This window comes from Maniola hyperantus, chromosome Z (assembly GCF_902806685.2).
Source record: "Maniola hyperantus chromosome Z, iAphHyp1.2, whole genome shotgun sequence".
NCBI classification, from domain to species: domain Eukaryota; kingdom Metazoa; phylum Arthropoda; class Insecta; order Lepidoptera; family Nymphalidae; genus Maniola; species Maniola hyperantus.
In genome coordinates, this window is record NC_048564.1 from 8295893 (window position 1) to 8305326 (window position 9434).

The following is a 9434-nucleotide window of genomic DNA, read 5'->3' on the forward strand; positions in this document are numbered from 1 at the left end:
GAGTGTATGGATTGTATCAATATCAAAGAAATGAAATCAACAAAAACATAGATCCTTTTATCTACTTTGTTGTTTGGTAAAAAAACTCAATATGAAACAGGAAAGTATGGAAAGCTACAAAAAAATGAATTCAAACAAAACTTGGCACCTGATTGATTTATTATCAGTGAGGTGCGTCATGTTGAATGGAGTAACAATTCACACTTCCCGATTTATATTTCGAAATGACAATTTTACGAGTTTCGTGCGTACATTTGTACAAAGCATTGCACGTGTATTTCCTTGTGTTTTAAGATTGCTCTTGTATGATAAACATGATAGTTTGGATGTTTGAATGTCCGTTACTCCCACAATGACTGAAGGATATTTTTTGGCTGTCTGGAATGGATATAAGGTGTACCTACCTTGAATTATTGACATATTATAGCCTGCTTTTTAACCCGGAAAACCATAGAGTTCCCGCGGGATTTTTAAAAACCTATATCCATGCTGACAAAATCATGGATATCATCTTGTCTTGTATACAAACAAGAAACGATGGATTCTAGGTATTTCTAAAGACAAATAACTTACAAATTAAGTATTATCTTTTTTTTAATATATAAAACACAAAATGTTTCTACCTGTGTCCGTTATAGACTTTGAAACCATCCAACCGATGTGCCCAAACCAGTTTCATTAGAAAGGCAATAATGTGAAGATGGTTTAAGTAAAAGAAAAATGCAATAAGCACATTAATTTTTTAGCGTAGTAGCACACGCCGGGGAGTCGCTAGTATGATTTTAAATAGATAGAATAGATTTGTTTTTGGTGGTCCATCGCTAGGTGACCTTTCACGTGATTTATTTTGAAATAAGGCGCGCTCTAAGAATATAATAACTTTCTGTCTGGAATACGAGTCTACGAGGATTTTAATGTGCAAGTTGCAACGTGCACTAACGCTGAAAGATGTTGTTTGATGCAATGAGTGAAAAGAGAAATCGTATTAATGAGTTAAGGAACTTTAATGGAACAAAATACTTTTAAAAACTACTTAGAATGTATTTGATATCACGCCAAGGCAATGCGGATGCTATATATTTTGATTCGTCCTCCAGGCTGACGCTCAATGCGTCAAGGTTGCGTGTTTCGATCGGATTTGCTCTTTCCTCTCCGCATAGTTTAAAACCTGGCCAGACACGATGCGAACGAGACACGATGCGAAGAACTGGCCAGACACGATGCGAAGAACGTTACACTGCAGTGTGCTTTTACAATAATTTGTAGTAAAGAATACGATGTACGTCACACTGAGAAGCGCGATGCTGACGGTGCAGGAAACAGCGCGGGTTGTAAGTGCGGTTATTATAACTTCTAAGACCCAGTATGGACACGGTGCCGGAGCGTGTTGCGTCTACCCAAGTCTTTACTGGTAGGATGTTCTCAGCTATAAACAACGAAAGTAATGACCATATCAGTCTTGCCAAATAATGCCTATTTATTTGGCAGACTCATGAATTTTGACCGCTTGGATTGTAATAATGGAGGAAAACTCTGCAATTGCCCTACTACCATTAAATAAAGTAATATTTTAATTTTTTTAAACCCGGGCGACACGCACCTCTAATTTTTCAGAGCTATCTGAAAAATTAGAGTTGCGTGCCGCCCTGGTCGAACCCCCGATATGCCGAATGCCCCCGAATGGTAGGCGGAGGTATTAAGCACTAAGCTATTTTAATGCTCGTATTGTATCTTAGAACATAGCGAAAGTCATGCGCACGGACATTTTACTAGCCAAATATATACTAAACACAAATAAAATGAAACTAAAGATAAGCCTTTGTAAATGAGGTGACACGGTTTGTACACTTCACTTAGTTCCTGTAGGGCTCTCCACTGGGCACAGTAATTTTATGCTTCGTCATGGACGAGACCCGAGCAAAAAATACTACATACTCAGTGTATAGTTTACTTGCTCTCTCAGTCAACTTGGTTTATTTAATAGTGTTTGGTATACTAATATCGACATACGGAAAGATAAGAATAGAAGTTTTTTAACTAGTACCTCATCATTGTCATCATGATCAACCCATGAACGGCTCACTACAAAACATGGGTCTCCTGTTTTGAGAAGGGTTCTGCCCATAACCTACCACGCTAGGTGTGGATTGGCAGACTTCACACACCTTTGAGAACATTCTGGAGAACTCTAAGGCATGCAGGTTTCCTCACGATGTTTTTCTTCATAACTAGTAGGTATCTAAATAATCACAACCCCTATTATAAATGCGAAGTGTGTTTGTTTGTTGGTTTGTCATTCAATCACGTCGCAATGGAGCAACGGATCGACGTGATTTTATGCATGGGTATATTCAAAGACCTGGAGACTACTTTTTATCCCGGAAAATCAAAGAGTTGCCACAGGATTTTTTAAAACCTAAATCGACGCGAACGAAGTTGCAGGCTTCAGCTTGTAAGTAATAATAATTGATGTAAACGCTAATCTTTTAATCGCCAAACTATGTTTTTTATAAAAGCTCTCAGCAACAATTTTAGCTTTGGATTTATATTAAAGCCAAGAGGGAATTCTAGAGGGTAGGTGTCAGCTAAGATTTTTTACGAAAATCTTCCACCCCCTAAAGGGGTTAAATGGGGGTTGAAAGGTTAAATGAAAGTCCTATGTTTTTGAAGTTACTGGTATGAAAATCGCCACTGAGCTTACAAGCTTTAAATAATAAAAACCTGTAAAGTTCTTTTGGAAAATCTTCCCTTAAGGGTGGTAAAGTAGGGGTTGAAAGTTTGCAAGGGAAAGTTTTAACTATAACTAACTAAATTGAAATTTGAAAGGTAGGTTCTTTTTAAGGGGTAAGTATCTGCTAAAAAAAAAATTGCGAAAATCTACTCCTCTAAGGGAATGAAATGGGGGTTGAAAGGTTATTATTATTATTATTTATTTATTACTATTATTTCATTAGAACGGGCATAAAGCCCAATTACACTAATTAAACTACTAACTAACATAAATATACATACTTACAAAAGTTAAGTTATATTAAAGTCTTATGTTTTTGAAGTTAGAAATATATATTCTGGGTTCCGTGCCTTAAGGTAAGACTGAGTGAGTAGGTAAGTGAGGCTTTTGCTGCGGGAAAATTTCTTATCTTATGAGAAACTTATCTCGCATGCGGACGAAGTCGCGGGCAACTGCTAGTATCTATATATAAATAACAAACTAGCCTTTGAAATTGAAATCACTGTTGTGTTGCGTAGAAATAATCTGGATCATACATTATATTATGCTATACATTTGCAACACGGGCACCAGTATTGTCTATGAAAACAAAAGAAATGATACTACAAAGGAGGTAGCTTTTCTCCCCTTGGTGGAAGGTTGAATAAAGAAGCTTAAATTGTGTCGCACGGAAATTACGTAGCGTCGACTTTTGTAAACTAAACAATGCATATAAGAGTTGAACACAATTGCTGCGGTAGGTACCTATAGTTCTAAAACTGGCGCCTTTGATTCAGCGTCGCTGTATCTATTGACCGTTCTAGACGTTGGAACTAGGTAGCATAGATATTTTGCCGTTTCGGCTAAAAATGGAAATAGAATTGCGACTTCGGAATACCTAAATAGTCACGTCGCTACATGTACGAACCCCTTATGGAAGTTGACATTTGAATTAAACAATATTTTCAATACTATGTATTACCTACCTAGCAGGTAGGTACTCCATAGTATTGAACACAGTCGTTAGACCTGTCACGTTGTATGGTTCAGAATTTTGAGCGGTAAAAGGTACGGATGAAAGGCTAGTACATGCGACTGAAATGCGAATGTCGAGATGGATGTGTGATGACAAGGATGGATAAGATAAGGAATGAATATATGTATAAGGGGAAGTTTGAAAGTAGTAGTAGTAGTGGTAGAAAAGATGAGGGGTAATAGGCAGGCATGGTATGGATATATAATGCGGAGGGAAGAAAGCCATGTCACTAGAAGAATGTTAAGTATGCATGTGGAAGGAAAAAAGGGGAGAGGACGACCAAAGAAAAGATGGATGGATTGCGTGAAAGAGGATATGCGTGAAAATGGGGTGGATAATACGTTGACGAATGACAGAAGTGAGTGAAAGAGGAAGACATGTTGAGCCGACCACACGTAGCGTGGGATAAGGTAAGGAAGAAGAAGAAGAGTGCCTACCTAGTATACCTACCCTCATAGTTGCTCTGGCTTGGCTCAGTTTCCGTGCGATTAGCTGTTGTTAAAGTACTTGGTCGGTTAACAAGCATCTGTTTAAATTAAAGATATCTTGGTGTTTCTTTTGTTGCTTGTAGTCACAGTTACCTTCAAAATACAATTAAAAATAAGCCTTTCCAGAAGTATCAAAACTTCTTATTAAAATAAAGAGATAATAATAACAATATTTTTTGTCACAAAAATACAAAGAAATTATAATCAAACTGTAGTATACGATTATTTTATCTACGAAAACTACTTAAGCTGTACTACGCAACGACCTAAAATGTCTTAAAAAATATTAATTTGAAGCAAGTCTAAATTACGAATTTTGAAGTTTCAGTCATTTTCTATAAGTACAATGGCTTTAATTAATATAGGTAAGCACATGAATAAATAAATATGAAATTCATTACAACATTAACTAGAAGCTTTCGATGAAAAATAATATTTACCAAATGCAATGCCTTAAAGGTTTATTAGATTAGGTATTATTAAATTTCAACCGTCTCGTTTAGAATTCGGCCTCTGAAAGCTATTCTCGAGCATGCAAATTTTAATCAAATCCAGAGTTGAATTCAATTTACGTGTTGGCACTTGGACTAACAAAATTGCGTTTTGTTCATGTTTCGCCCCAGTCTCGAAGTCTAATTTTGGTTATAGCGAAAGATTTTGGCTATATTCACAATTCCTGATTGCATTCAAAATACTGAGTTATCTGATTATTTTATTATTATTTGATTAGACTTACATATTTATTATATGAGATAGGAGCAAAAATTTCCAGAAGCAAACAATGATTTCAGTACAATTATACATAGAACCCGTAGAACAGGATTGGAAAACGTCAAGAAACATGGTCCAGAACATTACCTACCTAAAATTATGGAACCTACGCTTGTCACTTCTTACGTGTTTTATTATACTGACGCTTGGGCCTGCGATTGCTGATATTTTTTGAAGCAACAGGGAAGCAACTTGATTTTTACCATTTTAGTGCAGATAGCTGCAGTTAGCATCATATGAGCCTACTCGGAACTAAATGTTAAGTTAAGACATATTTTCAACTTTTCAACATAGTCAACAAAGATAATATCCGCATGGAGAACACTAAATGACATTAAGTGTTAATTTTAATTTCCGGTAAGCTCGGTGGGGCGCTTCGGTACAAAAAATTTACTGTCATTTTGTATGGCACACCTCTTCCAGCGTACTTTGTCCGTTTCAGCATACTTCGTCCAGTCAGTCAGTGCTTAAATCTCAGAACAAGGACTATTAGAAGTAGCCCTATTGTGACACTTACTGTTAGAGCGAAGTAGCTAAATGCATTTAAGCTCTTATTAGAACGTGACAAAATGATTATGTTCTGTCCTTATCACCGTGGCCACTTTTTTTTGTTTGCCAAAATGTATTTGTACGTGAGTATTTGGCAAACAACGTGAAGTGTAGAAGGAATGACATTTCACAAGTAAGAAAATCTGCTTGAGCGAGAGGGACTGCGGGGGCCACGCTAGTTGCAAATCTGGACATATCTGTGGCTGAAATGCAATAGGTACACTGACAACTAGCCTCAAATGGAACCACATTATAATCTACCATGCAGTAACAAACAGCAAACTGGGCGGAAAATAGAAAACGTAGTTCGTAAAACAAACATACTTTATGTTCTCTTTGCTATTTGTAAACTATTAACAAAGGCTTATTATTAACTTGAAAATAAACAACAATATCATGTCAAGTTCTTTACGCTTCAGGCAGTGTAATGAGCGCAGAAAAGGCAGAGCAAAAGCTTATACTTAATTTAGTTTAAAAACTATGAAATAAGGAAGGTGTGTCACGCGCTAGCTCTCTCTCTATTATTCTTCTACAAACTTATTTCAAAAGTTTAATTTAACTCCATTTGAGAGTTCAGACTGAAAAATTGCAAAACTTCCGCACGTACGAGGTACATAGGTACGAGTAAGCTGCCTAAGAGCTTTAAGTATTTATTAAACTTCTGAGTTTACTGACTTGATTTTGATAATAAAACCGGTCAAGTGCAACTCAGACTCGCACACGAAGGGTTCCGTACCTCGAAAAGAATATAGGAAGCACTTTAGGATAAATTCGGTGGCTGTCTGTCTGTCGCGTATTTATCAAGACCAATATCTATGGGGTACTTCCCGTTGACTCACAATCATAAAATTTGGCAAAAAAGGAATACTTTTATGTGCAATGTGAAGAAAAATGACAGACAATGCCATCTATAAGTGATTTGGTAAATTAATCATTGCTTCGTGAACACATTTTAATTTTTATTGTGATGTTTAAACACTTATTCACGGTTCTCGGATTTTTCCTTTATCTACCTGTCCTAGACATGACAGGTCGAGATGGCAATCGGGGTATGAGGGAGGGGGCAACCCTCCATCCCTACGTCACTACGCTATTCCCGCACTAGGTTAGCACGGGGACTTTGCGGGTGTGCGGAGCGTCCCTATCCCGATTGCCATATCGAACTGTCACGTACTATACCTACCTGCCAAATTTCATGATTCTAAATCAACGGCAAGTAGGTACTCTATAGGTTTCGATTCTTTTTGTCTTGAATCCAACGGCTCCCAGTGACTCTTGATGTAGTCTGTCCACCTAGTGGGAGATCTTCTAAAGTTGCGCTTTCCGGTGCGAGGCCGCTATTCGAGTTACCCTGCCAATTGCCACTTCTGTTTTGCAACCCTTTGAGCTATGTCAATTTATCTGCTCTACTCTGCTATAAAAATAATTAAAAGCAATAAACACCCGCTATCTAAAATTATTTCACTGTATAACGGTATGTACTTAGCATATCTTTTTCTTTTACTTTGCGCGACCTCAATTGCGCGCAGTAAGCCCTTCAACTTACTTAAAATGAATTCACTGCCGCATTTTATTCATATTTTTATAACTTCTTCGCGTTTGAGAATAATTTTGTTGGCTATGTTTAATATATTTTTTAACAGAATTATAAAGCACTTATGAGGTGGAAAGGTTGTAATAGTTTTTGAGCCTAAATTATTTTTAAAGCATATATTTTAAAAATATATTATGTACTGTAAAACGGGGCTATTCGAACAAATTTTGACATACTTTAGCATGACCTGTTTGTATCGGTATATCGGATAAAATTAAAAGGTAAAAAATTAAATAAATCTCAGAATTTACGTACGATTATGTGCAGCATGAGCAACAGAGCTGTTTTGTCCATGTTTTGAACCATTATAATAATCACTTTAAACGGATCTAGCGATACTAGGGACATAGAGGTTTAGAAATACATAACACAAAATAACATTTTTTTTATTGAATTGGTAGATTTTGAAGTGAACCAGGTTTTTAAAAAAACTTCTTAGTCCATCTGGTTTATTTTGACAGCAAACATCTATTAATAGCTTCATCTGGTGACCGAAGGGCTGGCTCATTTTTTGCACAACGGATCAGCCTGGCTGTCCAGCGCGGCAATTACAGCCAGTATTCTACGCGTGCATGATTGTATAGTAATTAGATAAGGCTAGCTTTAAGTTTTATAGTAATATTTTTATTAAAAATAGGTTAAAATAATGTACTTAGTACAAACCAATCCAATACGTATGTATTGGAATGGTTTTATTTCAAATATTCGTTCCACTTGCTTAAGCAGACGCATTATTCTGTTCGTCGCTTTGTATTTTTATTTCCAATCAGTATACGGCGTCACAGTTCTTTTGTTACAAATTCCTTCGAATTTCTCCAACGGCTATTATGGCTTTTGTTAGAAGCACGATACCCTGTTTATTACAACTCGGATAGAATTTATATGTACTGAGCTCTCTTGTTATTAGCAGTATTTTACTATTATGGACATTTTTACTGTTATGTGGCCGAGAGTTTGAAGTCATGTAACTGATGACTGGCGTTGACACTATGTATTTTCACGTTTATGTCGAAACGAAAGGCTCAGCGTTCAAACTGAATTAATTGATTCTGCTGGCCATTTTCAAAAGACAAATCTAGATAATTCTTAGTAAACAGCAGCTCTGTCTTTGTGCAATGTTTAGGTAAGTATTTTTTATACAGATACTTAAATAAATTATTCGGATTTTAAGGAAAAGTGCTCATTTGAATTGGGGTTAGATAAATAACTTCCTTTTCAACTAAAACGTGATTTATCACATACACATTTATATTAGTTGGGACGGGTCCACTATATACAACATTTATGTTGGCAGCGCTGCCTTTTAGTTGTAAACAGTTTGCTCATTGAACATCACGTCATCCTCCCCACCGTCATTGTGAGACTATGAAATTGGACTGGCAGTGCGTCACGAACTTATCTGTCTTTCGTCAAAGACACTTGTCAGTAGTTATTTCCACTCTGGCTCTTGCCAGAGGTAGTTCTAAGTAGACACAAGTTGTTGTACTGTAGGTTTTAGAATTATTGTTGTTGTTTCTGATGGTTGAGGTTGTGATACCTAGGTTAGATGGTCGGTCCAGGAGTCGCTATAAGGGGTGATGTGGAGGCGACTTGGGTAGGGTTACTTAGCGTTGTCTAGTGCTAGTCATAGGATACGTTGGTGTCATGACTCATAAGACGAGGGTTGCTATTGAGGATAGTTCATGTTGACTCTCGTAGTGCGAGAGTATCGTTAGTGCGCCCACAAAGGCTCGGTTAATCTAAATGTTGTAATCCTGACTTATCCGATTGATCATTATCCAAGTTTACTTTTAGTGGTTTAGTCTTCAATTTCAATCATAATCATTTTTAGGATTCCGTACCTCAAAAGGAAAAACGGAACCCTTATAGGATCACTTTGTTGTCTGTCTGTCTGTCTGTCTGTCTGTCTGTCTGTCTGTCTGTCTGTCTGTCTGTCTGTCTGTCTGTCTGTCTGTCTGTCTGTCTGTCTGTCTGTCTGTCCGTCTGTCTGTCAAGAAACCTACAGGGTACTTCCCGTTGACCTAGAATCATGAAATTTGGCAGGTAGGTAGATCTTATAGCTGACATTTGGGGAAAAATCTAAAAACCGCGAATTTAGGGTTAGATCACACAAAAAAAATTATATAGTGGTCATGAACTAATAATAAGTATTTTCAACTTTAGAAGTGATTGACTATATCAAATGGGGTATCATATGAAAGGTCTTCACCTGTACATTCTAAAACAGATTTTTATTTATTTTTATGCATCACAGTTTTTGAATTATCGTGCAAAATGTCGAAAAAT